Below are 19,339 nucleotides of genomic sequence, written 5' to 3' on the forward strand. Positions count from 1 at the left end.
GCTGCCGGCAATCGCTAGAAGTTTCCCGAATTAGCATCGGGTAATGGCCTTCTGACTTTCCCCTCCAGATCCCCTCCCTCTCTCCTTTGCACCAATCTCCAAGACGTTTTTCCTCAGCCATATCTAACTTCGTACTCTTCTAATAGACTTCCAGAAATTTCAGGAAGGCAGAGAACCTCCAGTCTTTAACGTAACTCTTCAACATCCTTGATGTTGAATGAAGTATTGGATTTTTCAGCGCTGCAGTCTCTCTCTCTCTCTCACTCATACACGCGCGGCCGTCCCTTATAAGCTAGTGAACACTCATTATGGACCACGTCTGGTGGGACTGTTGATCCAGCCTCGTTCTTTCTCTTTTTCAAAGACATTTAGGCTTTGGGCTTCTTCGCATGTCCTTTGTTGATCGCCTCTGATAGCCCGACTTCTTTATATGTGGGTCGTTAAGGTGGCACGAACTTGCTTTGTTTGTTACTATGGCAATGCACATTTGTCCGCCTTTGGTTATATGTACTCCCCATCCCCCCAAGACTTATTAAGAGTTGGAGGAAAACAGAAAAGAAAAAAAAAGTTATTTTTAAATTAGGGTTCGCTCTGTTCTTCAGCGTGACTTCAAACATTCCTTTAAAATTAGTTTCTGGTTGTTTGAACTTTCTGAATCCAGCCAGATGGCGAGTTTAACGGTTACCGAAAATTTTATATCCAATTTTTCCCTGACTTGTACTCCATAAAAAAAAAAGATAGGGGTTCGTGATGTACGAAATTTTTCTATTTTTTAGATATTCGTGTTTATTTTATCAATTTCGGCATTTTAATATTGGGAACTCCGTCCTCCTTTCTGTTTAGCTTTGTTTTCTTTCAAGTTAAAAGAAGCCAAGTACTAAGTTACTGCAGCAGTTGGGATCCATGACACCACAACATATATTCTTTTATAGTCCATCTTGTTAACTCCTTTGATCACCTTATGGTCATTCCAGAGGAGAAATGTAAAAGTTTAGAATTTTACAATTACAGCAAGGATGATTCTGAAGTGTCTTGTACCAAGGCACGTGCGTCAAATATGGGCACACTTAATCTGTGGCTTTTTTTTTTGTGCTTAAGTTAGAAGTTTTCAAATGTGAGGATGTGTCCTTGATATGGTTCAGTTTCCACTAAGTTTTCTATTGGTTTTTATTCAATTTTTGGCATCTTAAAGAAGATTCAGTGCCCTTGAAGAAGATTTAGGCGATGCTATTGGACTGCCATCTGTGTCCAAATGAAACGTTTCATTATCGCTGGTATTACGTCTTCTCATAAGTTCACCGGTGACATCGGAATCTTCATCTGAGGTTCTTTCGCGATTTAAAACAGTTATTTGAAAGATTTTTCTTCAAAATCCAGTGGTCGATCTATCTGTCAAAGCACCAGGACCAGCATAAATCCTTCATTACATTAGCATTACCATTTTAATAACCTCTTAATTTAGTTTTAAGGTTCTCAAGAGATAGCGGAAACAATGTCTTTTGAAGTTGAGTCGTCCTGTTGAACTTCAATAAGGTCAGACGTAGTTCATGAACTAGCTCCAACCCGATTTTTATTTTAAATTATAATTTTATTTGCGATACTCGTGCTGCCCCAAGCAGTCAATTAAGTTAGAAAAAAAAAAAGTAGACAAATTTAATAATCCCTTCTCCTCCCGACTTTAATAAATGCGGGAGGATTCATTCCTCCTGCTGCGTGAAATATGTCATGGTGGGAAGGACTTATCGACTTATTCTCATTGTAACAATTCATCAAAAAAAAGAGAGAGAGAGAGAGAGAGAGAGAGAGAGAAAGAAAGAAAGAAAAGGAGGGGGGGGATGTTTATTTCTTCTCTTACAAGAAACCATGCGATAAATTTCTTGGATTCACCTGCTCACAGAGCCATCAAGACACAATATAGCAAAACTGGTTTTCCGGTGGTAGCCATTCTAGCATTTGTAACAAAAACTCTGGCCATAATGATCTTCTCTTTGTTGTGTTCCATAACAGATACGAGATATTATTTCTGGCTATTTGGGCAAGTAACAATGTTATTACTTCGTGTTTTTCCTGGATCAATATTGCTTTTTGCTTGTTGGTCAACAGCATTAGAAAGTCAAGAACAATGGACTTCCCATCGTTAAGATAGATAATAATCAAAGAGCCTACCGGCGTGGGAGGAGACGGGTCACTAATCCATATACCGATGGAAGGTTTTTGAGCTCATTCCCAGGTTGTACAGCACACGTGAATTAGATAAAAACCCTTAGAGAGAAAGAAGCATCGTAAAGTTCAAACAAGAAACTTCCCAGAAAGTTAAGGTGTTTTCTTAGGGATAAGTAAGGCCCTTTGACCTTGTTTCGGAGCCTCCAAACCTGATAAGAACACGTGAGAAATTTCTTTAACTCGTGGGCTACGTATATCTTTAATGGAACTTCTGCACACTAAACAGAGCAAAGGTTATAATCATTCTAGGTTCACGTTATTAGCATTCCCTTTTCATAAACTTACTGTCCACATCAGCGCCCTCTGTTAACCAAACGGTGACGAAGACCCAAAAATAGTTTCCTATTACACTCGAGCGAAAAATTGTTCGAGTAGCCATTTTTTTTCTTTCTTTTCTAAACGTCAACAGCCCACCGAATAAAAGAAATCCTATTAAGACGTTTAACACCAGTCTTTTCGCGAAGGGGTGTTAAATAATGCTGGTTCGCGGAACAATGATATTCCAGAAAGGAATGTTTCTCATTAGCAGGCAGACAGCGATTGGAACATCAGCCTTTGATTTATAGAGAACGGTAATCACTTTAGTGAGAGTGTGTCTGTGCGCGCGCACTGCTATCTTGAATTACTCCCCTAGTAATGAGGTTCACTGCCGCTAAATAATTCCTTCTCTAACACCAGGTGAACAGAGCTGCTTAAAATGATGGACTTTGTGAAGCTATTAACCGATAATCCTTATTCTGAGTGTGTGTCGGGAACCCTTCGATACTCGCGTGGCCGTTGAGTTCAGCTCGCCTTGATGAAGACATTATCTGTGATATGACTTGGTCGTCGGGTTTACATGCACTATCTTTCTCCCTCCCTCCCTCTTCCAGCTGAAAATGTCGTTAAAGAGCGGTGGTGATTGTCTTCGTGTTATTGCATTTATTTTGGAAAATTCAACCCATACTTTTTTGGATTTCGATAAATTTTTCTTCTTCGTAGACTTTAAAGCGAATGATCTGTAACCGAATTAAGATCATAGATCTGAACTAAATTTTCTTTTTCTAATGTTCACTTTTTATTTAAAAAAAAAACAAATTAAAAATCACAAATTATCGAAAGAAATTCCTTAACAATGTCCATTTGAACGTGTCTTTTGTGGTCAGTGCAATTCGCTTACTACTGCCCCAGAGACACAGAGAGCAAAGGGAACTTGGTGAAACCATCTTGCCAACCCCGAAGGAACCCCAGCGACATACCATTTATGCTGAAGTTATATTGATCTTCTAACATATGCCTCATATTTCCATAGTCTTCTTCAATAAGAACAGAAATCGACAGTTCATGATTCAAATACACTATTTTAAACGAGCAATTCTGCATTGGACTTGATTAGACCCAAGCCTTTCACTAAGCTACCCAATTCTTGCTAATTAGGGACAATTGGCGATTTATTTGAACAGGCTTCTGAGGTGTAGCCACACAATTATCCTGTTCGTCAGATTCGGCACCCAATTCTGAAGACTATTTTCTGGAAGGTGGATTGGAACTTGGCAGGTATTCATTGTGTGGTGCTGAATTTGACCTAGTACCCCCACAGTCTCCGTGGTCAAAGTAGTGGTCATGATGGATTATGGCCCTTTCCCTGTTCGTTACGGCTACCACGAAACCATCCCTCTAATGTTAGCCTGAAATTACCGCAGCAGATATTAGATGCCTTCAACTTGTCTTGATCACCCACAGACATTCAAATTTGGGATCCATATGCTTGGGCCAAACTAAGTATCACTAATGATGTCATGCTTCAACTTCTTTGGACCACTTCAATAACTACAAACACATCAGAATGAGTCTAGAGATAATTATATTTTCGTTTTGGAAGCATACTTGCCGGATTTTTATTGGTCCAAGTTTAATGAAGTTTGGCAAGGCTCGATAGATATTTCTGAAAGAGCAAAATCTAAAATTTCATGGATCCATCCACTGGGAGTCAAGTTATTGCATGCAAACGGGCATGGTAGAGACAATAGGCGCTTTATGCATATATTTTAATACATCTAAAAATGACAAGAATAAAACGAAAATTCTCTCTATTTGTGTGAAATCCTCTGACCTTATGAAAATGTGGTTATTTTTATGTTGTTGATTGCATTTATGGTGATTACATGTTGCTAGAGTCAACTGTTTTAAACTGGTTCAAAGATTTTAAAATTCGGGAACCTTTTAGAAAAGTGTCTGGACTCCAAAAAGCTGTTATAACAAATTGATAAACACAATGGCATTACCGAGCCAGAAAAACCAATGAATGACTATCAAATAACCACCTGATGTGTTGAAAATATCAGCCCAAACTTGGAAGTCAACGAGTATTTCAACAAGGCCTTGGCAGACTTCGTGTTACTAAAATCTTTGCCCTGCCAAATTCGTAGCTTCTAACACAATCACATATGTTTCATACAACCTTTCGCCGTGGGTCTTCTTCCTTTTCCAACAATGAAGAGGAAACTTTGTGGACACTGGCAAGCTGGGAGGAAGCCGTCAAAGTCGATTTTAGAGATATCCAAGAACGGCTTTCAATATCATTGGAAAAATACAATTCTGACAGTGCGCTGAACCCAGAGAAGGGGAAAGAAACCTTTATTTCCCATAGAACTCAATGCCATCATTGCTGAATCTCCCTCATAAATCTTATAATCTGCGAATGGACCCATATTGTGAGAATCAAACTGTCTTCTAACTCATTCAGCCATAATCCGTTATAAAGTCGATACGAATCGTTGTTTATGATTCTAAAAATAACATTTTGGTCCTTTTTTTTAAATAAAATCGAAACCTATGATGTCCTGGATTCTCTTCCAATTTTAAATGACCCAATGAAATGTAGGTTTTCAAAACTTAACGCTATAGCCTCTTAATGTTAATTATGATGCCTTCTATGCGTGATTTGATAAGGCAATTTGTCCACCTCCATCCGGACTCGGGAAATCTTGTAACCAATGCTGGACTACCAGAAACAACGCAGCTATCCATAGTTAAAAGAAGCCGACGCTTATGTCTAGATTATGAGCCACAGATCTGACACTGCCAAATTTCCACCCCTTCTTTATCCCTCATTTGTTACATGGTCATTAGGGGATCGCCGGTTATTTAACTGGCTCTTATTAATGACCTGGCATTTGCAGACCTGCAATAATGCTCTTGGCGACGGATGTCCATAATGACCCTTTCCAGGACACCCTTTGAAAAGGATGGAAGTTGGAGAGGGGGATACGGAGTTAATCTAAAGCCTTCAGTGCCATTCAGATATATCGAGTTTTGTGGCGGGGGGGGGGGAGGTTTGTTCGTTAATCGGAGCGGGTTAGTCCCTCGTGACAAAGAGCCCTTTTGACAATGCAACCGATACCGCGTGCATTTTGACCAGCCGCCGAGGTGCTATCTTTGTGAGAGGTAGCGTTTATGCATAATGAATAAGCAACTGAATTTAAATAAATGATTTCATACAGCTCGGATGTCAATTGCAGGGATATACTTAAATTAGCATTTTCTGTTCACGCAAGTCACGCCACGGTCCCTACACAGCGACCTTTATCGAAAAGAGTCGTCTTTGGTCCTTTCGAATAAAATAATCAGCTCTGGGACTTGCTAAAACAAGCAAGAAATTCCTGCTTGTTTTTTCAGTATTCTTAGTTGACACCAGGATTCAATAAAAACAGACCTTTCATATTGCAAAAAATTGTGATTATTTCATATTGAACTTTTATTACGAAATGTATTATGTAAACATAAAAAGGGAGAAAGATGAAAATCTCTGCGTGCCAACATCCATCGACTGACTGAATATTGTTTAAATACCTCTCGGTAACAATGGTTGCCAACCAAACGTGTTTGGTTACTATGAATACCAACAATGGAAGCCGTCAACAGATTATTTTTGCTTTTGTCGCCCAACAATAAACAACTACATCGTGATTGTCAAACAGCGATAATATTTCAGAGTACGCCATGTTTCATTGTTACAAAACGTTGCGTCATATTTCATTGTGACGTCATCTGACAGTTAAACTCTTTTCAGATGTGATTTTTGCATTTCCTGATGTTTAGAATTTGAAATAATAAAGCGCGTAAACTGTTCGAAACATAAAAAGCCTTAACAGTTGTAACCAGAAACTGCTGTACGTAATAAATAACGTTATAAAATACATTTTTTTTTTTTTTAGAACAGTTCGTAGTGAATTTGTAGGAAGCATTTATCTTTGAAGCCTTAAATACGCGCGTGTGAGAGACAGAGAGAGAGAGAGAGAGAGAGAGAGAGAGTACAACGTCGTGATAAGTCTGAAGAACAATTTCTTTAATTACGTAGTAGGAAACGTCTCTGAGGAGCTGTGGAAGGAAATACAGCAACCATCGAATGTGTGTGTGTGTGTGTGCGCGCGCCCTCGCGCGAGTTGTCTAAAAAGAAAAGAGTTGTCGGTTGATTACTTGCGGCTGAGCCGGTGCTTTCTCCGGCTGTTGGCCTTTAAAAATGCTGTACGAGCTTCTTCTACTCAGTTATTAGAGCAATGCTAAAAATATAGCAGCAGCAGCACTGAGATACTGAAAAAGAAGGGAAAAAAAAATAATAAAAAAACACGAACGAAAAGGAATTTGTTCTTTGCTACAGTTCGACATCACCGATGGTCTTATCAACAAAAAAAAAAAAAAAAAAAAAAACAGAGGTGGGAGGGGGGGTTAACTATAATATAATTAACTCGTCTTCCCCTCGTCTCGCGAAATTCGAAAGTAATTTGATTCTGCCCGTTCCCTTCCGAGACTGCGGATGGTTTTAAAACGCAATTAAAACTTGTAATTAATTAGACACGCTAAGGGAAACAAAAAAAAAAGATTATATAGGAAAAATCTTTAATTTACTTGTTTTCGGTGCCAATTAAGAATTATAAACGAGGGTCAGCTCCTGACGAAAAAATCTCTCATTAGGAATTATATGCGTAAGACTCGATCCTTTTTTTCTCTCTTTTTTTTTTTTTTTATCCTCATATCCGCATATTCAGAATTTACGTATCCGTTGTGCTTGCGATAAACAACGGGGTCTCCCCTGATGGATGGAAAACCTTCAAGAAATACAAGCTCAACGATTAACACGGCCCTGATCCCAAGAAAGACTATGGGAATTTTTTTAAAAATTTCTCTCAAAAACAGAAAGTCACGTGGTTTGTCGAATGCCAACCACAGCAACCTCTGGGAATGAACTCCAGAAAGAAATAAATGACACAAAAGACATCATCGGAAGAGATGAAGAAGAAGAAAAGGACATCAACAGTCTTAAAGTTAAAAACACGACATAAATAGCAAACAGAAAAGAGCGAAGTGAAACTGTATAGACACCTGGTCCCAGAAAACCATGGTAATGATATATAATACACTGAACCACCGTATATTTCAGCTAACCGAACATTATCCACTAGTCTTTATGGCCGAATAGGTGTGTTAATCACCACCTGAATCACTGAGCAGATTCCGATTATCTGGTCTTTAGTTGCCTCTCAACAGACAAACTGGCCTTAGAACACAAGCCATCCTTACTAAGTTTATTCTCTTCCAGATCTTTCTCATTACCTGGACAATTGGATCGTCTTATACTGTGGGTAGCCTGCCAAGTTACTTATTGTGTCCCTTGGGCACCACTTTGTCATCTGATATATTTCAATTTAGATCGATCCATTCCATCGCATTCATCATTTAGTTTAGAGAGAAAAGTGATTAAGGACCTCATTATCCATAATTCCAGCTATTCCAAATAGGAAAACATTATCCCTGATTCCGATTATTCTAAATAAGGAAACATTTCCCCTAATTCTGACATTCTAAATAGGAAAAAGTTATCCCTAATTCGAATTATTTAAAATAATTCTAGCTATTGTTAGTAGGAAAAGATTATCCCTAATTCCAACTAGAGTTAATACGAAAACATTATCCCTAATTCCGATTATTCTAAATAGGAAATCGTTATCCCCAATTCCCATTGTTCTAAATAGGGAAACTGATTTATGGAGAACGTTTTTCTATTTAGAATAATCGGAATTAGGGATGAAGTTTTCCTATTCCTATTAACAATAGTGGAATTGGGGATGAAGTTTTCCTATTAACTATTCTAAATAGGAAAACGTTATCCCTAATTCCGATTATTCTAAATAGAGAAACGTTATCCCTAACCATATATTTGATGGGAAAACGAAGCATACATAACTGATTATTTATACAGTATTTCAGTACTTTTAAATGCTTAGAACGTTCAAAACGCATATCGCTCTCAACTGTTCGGTGGCTGAATGAAGTCACACGATAAAAAGAAAGATGATAAATCTGTGTCGCCTCTTTCCTTCTACGTTTCCTGCCAAATGCGAAACTGTCAGACTAAACTACTGCAGATATTTCGATCTCCACACATCTCTTTTACATCCCAGTCTCCTTCTCCTCCCGGAGATATCGAAACATCAACGAAACCTGCACTAACGTCGGCAAGGAACTATTTAAGTTTCTGTCAGCTTGTCCGGGAGAGTTAATGGTAATGCTTAGGAAGTCAAAATTCTGAAGATCATTTAGGGTAAACGTACTTGCAAAAAGGAGCGGCAAACATTAACGAGAACAGTGCCGTTTTGTAATAGCCTGGAAAGTCACATTTTCTCCGCTGCTACTTCGCTTAGAATACACTTGAGATGTTGCGTGGGGCAACGAACCTCCCGATCTTTCTTGTCTTCCCTATTGCTGCTTTTCTCGAGGAAACTCATTGAATGAGTGCTCGGGTGGATATTTAATGGCCGGTCCTCACGTTTGTCCGAACGTTAATAACTAAATGGTCACGTGACTATATCCCACTCCACGAGAGAGATTTTCTTTCGCCATAGACTTATTGACTAAATCATAAAGAGAAAATAACTTCATACGCTCGTTTTCCTCAAGAAAAGGCCTTTCGATTCTCTTGCAGTATTTCCGTTGGTTAATTTACACTCCTTTTCTGTGTGTGTGCCGATGAAATTAATGGATGCACGTCTTTAAATTTTCTTCCTGTTTATACGCCGATGATTGCCATATATGGAGAATCTTTACAGGTACAGTGGTTTTACAGCAGCCAGAAACGACACTCATTTTTAACAATGAACGTCGTACTTTTTGTCTTCGCGCAGGTTTGAACGCGCGATGTGAGGAGCTCTCTATCTGCACGATGACCAAGTCACGTACGTTTTCGATTTTTTTAAGGTTTAAAATCAAAAGAATAAGATGGTGAAAGCATAATATTCATCCACTAAGTTAATGTCGCGGAACTCCTTTGCGTGTGTCCATTGAACTGTTAGAGGTTCTGTGAAATATTCTTTTCCGTTCTTATCACCCTTGTCTTCTCCCATGCAACCTCTCGTTCGGCAGAGATTCTTATTTAAGCCTGCCATTAAGTGGAATTCAATTTTTGATGGTGGTTTTGTTGGCAGACAGGCAGAACAATGTGATGTCGTCTCGCCTGATCGCCCATTTCTGTCGCAGGGTACTTAACGTTTTCATCATCCCACCGTACACTTTTACCTCAAGCGGCTATGACGGAGGAGTTGAAATATTTAAAGGGTACTCCGTGCTTGAAGTCATCGGTACATGTTTGAGAAATTTGAAGTTAAAAAAACCGAGACTGTTTGTTTGATAGTCACGTCTTTGCGGTCCTTCACTGGTGATGTAGTTACAGAAAAATGCACCCACCCAACCGCCCACACACCCACCTTCAATTAGGCGTGTTGTATGACGATCGGGGAAGCGTGCCGTTATTTAATATGGAAGTGTCACATTTCATCGATCCATTGCGCTGCTTTACCTTTAGTCCTAAGAATTCGGACCTCGGACTAAAGACTCCCTTTGGTATAGCAATACTAGCAATCTTCGCAGAACAAGGACAAGCTGCCAGATACTCACTTCTGGCTTCCTGGCTTGTTATAAATTTAAAACACGTAATATTGTACTTTGGTTCTGCTAACATCATGTATCGATTTGGAATGGACTGTTAATTCGCTCGAATGGAATGAATCCATTACTAATTTCCCTGCAGTGATGTGGATCATGTTTTTTTTTTTTTTTTCTCTAGTTCTTTCGCATATAAACTCTTGTTTATGGTTTTTAATGGCTGTTTTATCGAGAAAAACATAACTGGCGTTTGCCCATTTTGATTTGTTCCTGTACTGAAACTTCCATGGAGTTTGGTTGATTCTCATCGTGTCTAGAACAGAAAAGTTACCATTATTTAAGAAGAATTTTAAATCGAAATACTCTGACCATACTCAACGTATGGTCAGAGTATTTTTATTTATTTTATAGAAAATTTATTTTAATATAAAATCAACTTTCTTACTTATTTTCTTAGCCTTTTGTATTTATCTCTTTTGGACTCAATTCTTATTTTACACTACCACGTACACATTCTGTTTTTTCATTACTGTACGATATTGAGAGTCACGTCCCTGAAGTCTTTTCAACCGACCAGAGCGGTTCCACCCAGACACGAAGTGGCATTAATATTCTGTTGTGATTACTTTATTTCTCACTTAATGGGGTGCCAGTATATAATGTGTATCATTCCTTCTAAATTCAGCGCAGTCTATTTTTTTTCTTTCTAACTGCGCACGTATCCTGTTTGTAGAAAAAGAATCTTCACGTGTTTTATAAAAATAAAAATTCCACAGTGCAAATATTTGTCTGTAAAGCTTTCCAAAGTACTCGCCAGTCGGCGCACCAGTGCCGACTGAAAAAAAGAAAAAAAAAAGCAAGCCAGACAGTAATTACGTAACTGTGATCCATAATTGCAAAGGATGTTTTAAAAGAGACAGCCAGCCAAGAAAACTTTTGTCAAGGTCGACGTACTGCCTGCCATTCGTGGTTCTGAAGCCCCGTCCTACCCTGCGGTGGTTTCGTGTCCTGTTTAAGGGCGGAGAATAGCATCATCTTGCAGCCAATCGTGGGGTGTGACGTGAGTGCAAGTAGGTGATAAGGCAAGTGCTGTTTGTGTACACACTTACAGTGTCAATCATGTGGCTTAGTTGACAAAAAGAGGTGGGCTGAGAGGAGATTTTAATCTCCGCATTAAAAATTAACCCCCCAAGTACCGGACGCCCGAAAGATGAGATGCCTGCTGTGTCGTCTTGTTCGCAGGGTCTGCCTCGGTCCTCCCAAGCGTGTATTCTTCCACAATTAATCGATAATGTTATTAATTAGTCGTATATTCTCCTGGAAACGGCCATTTTGCCTCACAAAAGATGTCCACTGCTAAGGTAAGAGTCTTCAGTTTTCGTTCTAAACATGCAGTTGAAGTTGCCGTCTTTTGAGATCTTAAAAGGACGTTCGGAAGACGCATTTTAATTAATTAATTGATTAATTTTTCAGACAGTGTGCGTTAAAGTATTCAAAATAGAATGTGAGTGAGTGAGGATAATATCTCCCTCATCGCCTTATTAATTAGCGATTCTCTGCCAGGCGTCTCCAAATTGATTTATTTTAAAATTAATCAAACGAGGACACCCCACCAGATTTACATCATAATATCTCCCAGATGGCATCACTAAATCATATTTACAGTATTGGAAGTGTGTATCTACGATGAATTATAAGTGTAATGCGTATTAATATACGCCATACTTTATCACTGGCTTAATTATTTCCACATTCGGTGCCCATCGGCCGTCTTAGTTGTGATTCATTTGTCTCGCTGTTCAGCTCTGGTTTTGTTTCATTAACAGTTTCCTTCTACGTGTGTTTTATTAAACACGGAAGCCTTTTATTGTTTAAGATTTTTTGATGTGTAGGCCTTTTTTTATTGTTGGCCTTATTTTAATGTTTAACGTTTTTAATGTCCAGGCCTACTTATTGTATTTAGGCTTTTTTTTATGTTAATATTTTTCAGGATAAAAGAGAGGGAGTACAGCTAGTTAAAGTGTAATTTTAACCCTTATTGGCTAATTTCCGAGATCACTAGGATGCCCTTACGGGGACTTTACCTCAGCCCTGAACCCACTTATGTCTGATGACCGCACTACATTCTAGGTCTTGTCAAATCGCCCCCCTCCGTTTCGTTTCGCTTTTGTGTCCTCTCCTCCTTTCTGCTTCGCTCTTCGCCTGTGGCAGCGACAACTTCAACCCCGTGTAGGATATCTGACCTGAACTGGCGGTGTTTCTGTGTAACACCGCCTCGTGCTCGGAGGCCATGTTTCCCGCGGGTACGCAGGTTATAGGCATTCGTGATCGTCTGCAATAACCCTACATCTCGTGGGAGAAGTAGTTAGTAATGTAGCGAAGGCCTGGCAGCTGGCACAGTCCCCCCTGGCTAGAATTGAGGAATGCTCACGTACGGTGTCTGCTCACGTCGCCATTTGTCATACTGATTGGGGTCCCGAGCTGGGTATTAGGGTGGGTACTACAAGTCCGGCTTTGGCCCAGACAACTCTTTAATTTTCTCTCTTTCTACGACAGTGAGACAGCCAACTGAGAGAACACTTTACGGACACTTCTTTTAACCGCTTTCGCCAGCAGCCTCTGGGTTGGATCCCCGGGTTTTAGTAGTGGCATGACAAGCACGTGGTGGGTAGAGCTCCTCTACCACAGGGAATAAACGGTGGATTAACTGTTCAACAAGGTTTACCACTCTCCCTTTTAGCATGAGCTTAGACAGCGTGGTTTCTTTCAGTTCTTGTATTCGCCGTTCCCTCATCTTTTTGTTTAGTCCGAGGTTTGCAGTAACACCTGATCCTCGAGATTAATTTCTACTATGAAGGGGTTGTTTCTGAAAGGCTCGTAAAGGAAATCATGAGAATGAAAACGGCGCTTTTGATCTTAACAATTTTGTCTTTCTTTTAGCTCGACTCATTGACGAGTTAACAAGCAGAAAATCCGTCCCATTAATCGCATTATCTAGTAGTTACAACAGAGACGGGGTTGAAGTTCATCCAATGATTGTCGCGGTGTTATAGGATTAAGCGAAACTCCACTTATTTGGCAACTCCTTTAGGTGGTAAGAGAAGCTCCAGTTCAGACCAACAATTTACATTTGTATGAAATTTATTTAATATATTATTACAAATACAAAGTTTTATTTTAGTCAGTTCATACATAGGATCAAAATAAAGTATATATCAATGAAAAAATTAACATTTTTGTTTTAGAGCATTCCTTGGCGTACCCTAAAGAAACCTACTCTCATAGTGCACTGTTTTTTCATTTGCTCCTACCATGGTAATCTTTATCGTGTGTATTATGTCTGTACGAGTGTGTTCTGCAGGATGAAAACTCTATATGAGAAAGCCCTACTGTTTCCACCAAAAATCAGAAAAATAACAACCCATTCTGTGGTAAAAACCTGGAACTTACCTTCATCAGGTATACAGTGGCGAAAATACAAATTTCTGCCTCCCTCGAGAAGCTAATCCACGGGCTTCCTAGTGCTCTTTAATAACCATGGCAAACCAACCATCTAGGGCCCTGACCCTTCGCCCTCTCCCCCCCCCAGTAGTGGACCTGGCGGTGTGGTAATTTTGCTTCTGCAGATATACCAGCTAATTATCGCTGCGTAGTTTGTAATTTAACCACAACTTATAGCCCAAGTGGGTATGCACTGATTGGACTGCAGATGGCAGTAGGAGAACTCTGGCTGAGAATTACCAAGTAGTCTTCCTTTGATTGCTTGCATTTGACATTTAAGGAGGTAACCGTGATATTGTCCAGGGATGCCAAGACCCTTGGGAAGCATCAATGAAGCTCCCCTTCTAATCCCAGACGATAGAGCACACCTTGCTTGCGTTTGCGTGCCCCATTGCCTTCGTGGGATGGGCAATAATGAAGATTCTATTGCTTCGAAGTCCTGTTTGCTCGTGTCCATTATGACCAAATGAACAAAAATTACCCTGACCACCCCCTGCTCCACGGCGAGCATCACGACGGGACATATCCCTTCGTGATGCTCCTAGATTTTAGCGTGATTGTACCAAACATACCTTACAGTAGGATGGACACTTCAAGCACGTTTTAGAGTCTAATGACAGAAATTAATGGCCGATCTTTACCCGATAAATGCAGCTTGGTTGTAAATTCACGATAATATATCACTTTAAACAAAAATAAATAAATAATCCAAAGATTTAATCGGGTTCCCACTTTGAATCTTCGGCCATCATGGCAACCAAGTACCATCGAGTAGTCCCAAACAGTCAAATGTTTTGTAAATATAACTTCTCTCCAAGTGCGTGTCCAAACTAAATAAAACTACTCGACTTTGAAGAGTATCAACCTTGTGAGCGTTGCTCACCCATAACTAATTAGTTAAGTCATGGGACTTTCCAGTGGACAAACGAGATTTCCAGCGTGCAAACAACCACCGTGAATGATATCTATAAACACTAATAATGGCATTAATGGTTATTCCTTTCGTCTTCTGGCCCCTAGTGTATATCTCTCGAGTCGATGAAGGGGTGGGTGGGGAACAGCGAGTCAACAATAAAGTTGCTTTATCTGCTCGTGGTCCCCAGTTCCAAATTGAGCGTCGCATAGTGAGTATTTAATATACCGATAACCTTTGTACCTTTCCATACAATATAGGTAATGTGTGTTAATCGAGATAATGTAGGAACCACGTCATCAATGCGTTCTGGTTTTATTAGCGGGTAAACGATGTCTCCAAAGTCATGCATTATCAACTCCACGTCGGATGTTGCATTCATTAAATATATAGCTGTAATTAGCGATGCCGGGTTTGTATATTTTTACTGTAATGGCCTTATGGCGAAAGTGTTGCCAGTGGAATAGCGCTTGTTCGATACGGTAATGAACGGGAGCATGCTTAAGCACCGTCACTACACAAGCTCATTGACCCCTTCGTTGTCGGCGGTGTGGAACGCCACTAAAATCGGTTGATGGTTTTGCATTTCACTTCTCCAATTATTATTTTACGCTATCGGCCCGTGATCAGAGTAATTAAGAGGAGGATGCAAAGACAACTATCGTTCTCGTGGATGCCGAACTCACCTGAAGATTCTCCCCCGAGATTAGAGAAGTGCTGTCGGAGCACACGGCGACAATACGAGTTGTCATAGAAACGAGATGGATGTTGTTAAATAATTCGATTGGATGCTTCAAAAGAAAGACAGAAGGATGGTATTTGTGGAATCAAAAAGGCTTCTTCAGAAAGAGATCTATAAAGTTCCGATTGGTGGCAGCTGTGGTAACAGTTCATCGGATTAGATTCAGAGAATTGTGGTACAATAGTTTGATCACTTCCTGGTGATCAAACTATTAGGCCTGACTTTGATTGTATTGTTAGCTGATTTATCTCTAGTTGAACGCAATTTATTATTGAATCCCAACGGTTACGATGCAGCTCTTCGATGAGGTATTTCCAGCTTACTGAAAAATGAATGATTGTATTATAATCGATGTATTATGTCGGCCCAAAAATGAATTAAAATCGAAATTTCCTTCTACACCTGATGTCTGTCAAGAGAATAATGTTTATTATTCTTTTAAGAATGGTGTCGGTAATCTCATAAATGCCTGTGTGGGATAGGAGGGACGGAAATTATAATCTCCTCCCCTCTTTTTGATACTCGAACAACTTATTACATTCTATCTACTGCTACTGACGAGCACCTGGAAGGTGTAGCCGATAATCTGCGACGCCAACCAGAGAGTTCTTAAGAGATGGGCCCACTTACAATTAACCTCGTATCTTCTTTGTTCTCCCGAGTGACAGCACCACGGGAGGTCTGACACGCCAAGTTCTCGTTAATTTACAGTACACCATAGAAAAACAGTCAGCTCAGAACTTTTTAAGGGCTTTAATAATTTCATGGCGGACTTCTTAGTGTCTGTCGCCCGTCATAGGACACACAAGGGTAGCGACCGACTTTTTTCTATTATCCCTCTCGGATTCGGCAATCGGCCCAATGACGTCACTGCGGACACTGTTCAGCGGCTCTTTCGTGTCCATTAAGTGTTCGAATAGAAGATGCGACATTAATTAAAATAATTACATCAGATGGTTATCTTAACAATAACCCTAAATGTGTCTTCTCGCTCTTTCTCACGTGATCAATTTTGGAGCAAAGGATGGGCGGATTTCAGTGTATGGTTTTTTTCGGGCTCAGTTTTTAAGCTTTGGTTAGAGTTCCCAAGGCAATATAAAAGCGTCTTTTAGATTTAAATAGAGAGGGGAAGATGGTGATTGGACTCGTCATTGAGCTGACTCCATCCCAGAAAAGGAGGTATCGTAGATTATACTCTGCCACCAATTCATTTTCCAGCTATCCACCGATAATCATTGGAACCAAAATCCATTAAATTAAAAAAAAAATGAATTTCTGTGTCTTGAGAATCGAATTTGTGATTCGTGCTATTCAGTAAGCCATAGAGTGGGCATGATACGAGAAATCTGCTCTCTCTAAGACATCTTAACTCCATAAAATCGGGAAATATACAAACATGCGCACAACTAGAATACAATTTTGGTAGACTAAAACAAAATAAAAAAAGGGAAATCTCTGGCAATCTGAAAAGACTAATGGAAAGTAGTTGAGCACCACCGGAGTAAATATCTCTTAGGGGAAGAAGAAAAAGAGAGTTTACTGAAGAGCAGCTTTGTTTAGCATTGTTAAGAAAGTTTGGCCATCAGTGGCTTAACTTCACTCTACTGAAATAGGAAAGGTAACATATTTGCCGACCAGCCGCAGGACTCGTTAACTGAAAATCATCTTCAACCACGCACTTCGAAGCCGCAGCGTTTGCGGGCAGTCCTATGGAAGGGGTCTCTCTCTCTCATCGCTCGTCACACTCCTTTCTATCCGTTACGAGCCTCCTGAAGCTCGTGTTCCGAACGCAAGGCTCTGTCTAATCCGTTTGAAGCGTTTTAATGGCACGCTCAGGTGCCGTAGTTACGTACGGGGGGTATCGCCAGTATTTCCTAGGTCTTTCCCCCCTCTCTCTCGCCATCTCATTTCTACCGTACCTCGACCTTTAAGGCGGAAAGCATGTAGCGCTCTATGTCCGGGACATCTGAGACCAGCAAAAGTAGCTGAGAGTGCTGGTCTTTTAAAGAAATACCTTTTACGAGAAAACTAACTAGTTTGAGCATCTTAATGTTCTTCGAGCAGACTTCTACAGATGTCATTTAAGACTTGAAGACCGAGAGCTGCTGGAGACACGAGAATATTTCTAAGGATTTATCTCACAGCGTCCCCAAGAAGGAGTATATCTGTTTCCCCTAGCTAGTCCAGCTTTTATATCCATATCAGTGAGATTCCGAGGATCACGCGATCAAGATGAGGACGCATCCGATCATTTTATGAAGCCCAGCTGCTCCTCACACAATCCTTTGGCCTAAACGAGATTTTTCTATTTTTTCAATTAGACTTTTCTGAAATCTCCCAACGGGTTGAATGGAAGGCGGGTCAAATGGGAACTGGCCATCTCTCATTTTGTTGAAAGACTCTTGATAACAATGAGGAACAGTCAGACAAACGCAGAAAACATTACAGAAGAAAGTAATCCTAAATTAAGATCCTCAAGATGTATCGCGTTCGATATCCTCAAAGCCACTCCAAAGAATTTTAATTATACCCGCAACTTACTCTCTCTGAGGCGCGCGCGCATTCTTCTAAACACCCTCCCCCCCTTCTCCTCCACTTCCTTTCCTCGGTTGGCATTTAACTAGTTATTTAATTCGGAGGATACGTTTTAATTTAGCGTGGGAAGGAGGCAGATGCAAGTTTAAATTAACCAGTAGTGATTTAAAATAGGAAAATTAGAAGACACCGGGGGTGCACGGTCTAATGGTATCCATCAAGGAAGTAATTGGAGAGCGAGGTTAAAAGGAACATCATCTACGCTACCCAATTGCTTCAAGTTAACTACAGTATGCAAATCGACTCGTGAATAGTACCACCTCGGCTTGGGGATTGGTTAGAATGTAATGGACTCACTGACGGCTGGAAAAGTAACGAAACACTTAGGGTGCCAGTGAAAGATTTCGAAGGATGTCCATCATGTAGATGGCCACTTGTTTCGACTCTCAAGTTGATGCTGGAAAACTTTGAAAGAGCAATTAAAACAAACAACTCCTTATTACAGATAAATGCGTCCATTTGTATTGTATACGAATACCTTTTAGGGGGACAATCTTTAGGAATTTCTTAGTAACCAATTACTCAGAGATGCAATTTTTTCTATTCCAAGTGTTCCCTCAAGATTCTGGGATTTATTTTTCAATAATTCTGAGGTGAGGCCTTCCAGATCGAAGTCTGTCCCTTCAGCACTGGATTCGCGCACGAGGAAACTAGCGAGAGAGCGTGGCTTTATCGAGAGGATTGAATTAAGCAAACTTCTTTTAAAGATGGTGTATTTGGAACTCGGCTCTGCCAGGTGCTGTTTCAATATTCACAAATGCTCTTCGCTCCTTCGCCTTGGTCAACTCTGTTCCCGTGGTCATCTTTGTGTACATGGTCCCACATTTGTCCCTCGTACCGCACGAGAAAACAAATAAGTGAGTTTGCCAGTGTATATTTTCTAATGTTCAACAAAATGCTGTATAAACACAATTTACAATACATACATTTTAGAAATATTGAAGGCCGTGTGCAATTTATTGACCGACTCTGTAGGCATGGAATATCCGTGTGTCTCGTTTATCTTTTCTATGATAACCAGTCACTAGTTTAATCATATTTTACCATGGCAACAAGAAGGCCTAGTACGTAGAGAAGTCATCAGCATTGAAAAGGACGGATAAACACATACGAACTATTATACGCTACCACTGATGCTTATTAATTTTATGGTAATCCCAAATATGAAATGTTATTGAAACCTGTGGTACTCTATTCCTAGACTGGTTAGGAAAATAGAAGAATCTTATTGACTTTCAACATCTGAAAGGTAAAAGGTAATTTTATTAATCTGGATTTTTAAGAACTGTTTGGGACAGCTTACCCAAGAAGAAAAGGTCAGATTTTCGGGAGAAAAGACCATGATGTGGTCTTTTCTCCCGAAAATGATACCAGACGTATTTAAAGCATGGCGAAAGAGCTGAGTTATAATAGAATCAAGAATTTTAAAAGAAGAAAAAGAAATAGAC

At 39.9% G+C, this 19,339-nt stretch overlaps 1 protein-coding gene across 4 annotated transcripts in view; it reads left to right on the forward strand.

The window, feature by feature from the left end:
- The window catches only part of LOC150087000 (latrophilin Cirl-like), a 285,427-nt gene that overhangs the window by 73,754 nt on the left and 192,334 nt on the right, over positions 1-19,339 (forward strand). The window contains exon 1 of one of the 4 annotated variants that reach the window (XM_090372891.1): positions 11,350-11,501. The exons of the other annotated variants lie outside the window; for them this stretch is intronic. The gene's annotated coding sequence lies outside the window, so the exon portion shown is untranslated. Of the gene's footprint in view, positions 1-11,349; positions 11,502-19,339 lie in introns of those variants that run through there. 4 annotated transcript variants of the gene reach the window in all.

The sequence above is a fragment of the Mastigoproctus giganteus genome, chromosome 4 (assembly GCF_048544385.1).
Source record: "Mastigoproctus giganteus isolate SK-2022 chromosome 4, ASM4854438v1, whole genome shotgun sequence".
NCBI lineage: Eukaryota > Metazoa > Arthropoda > Arachnida > Uropygi > Thelyphonidae > Mastigoproctus > Mastigoproctus giganteus.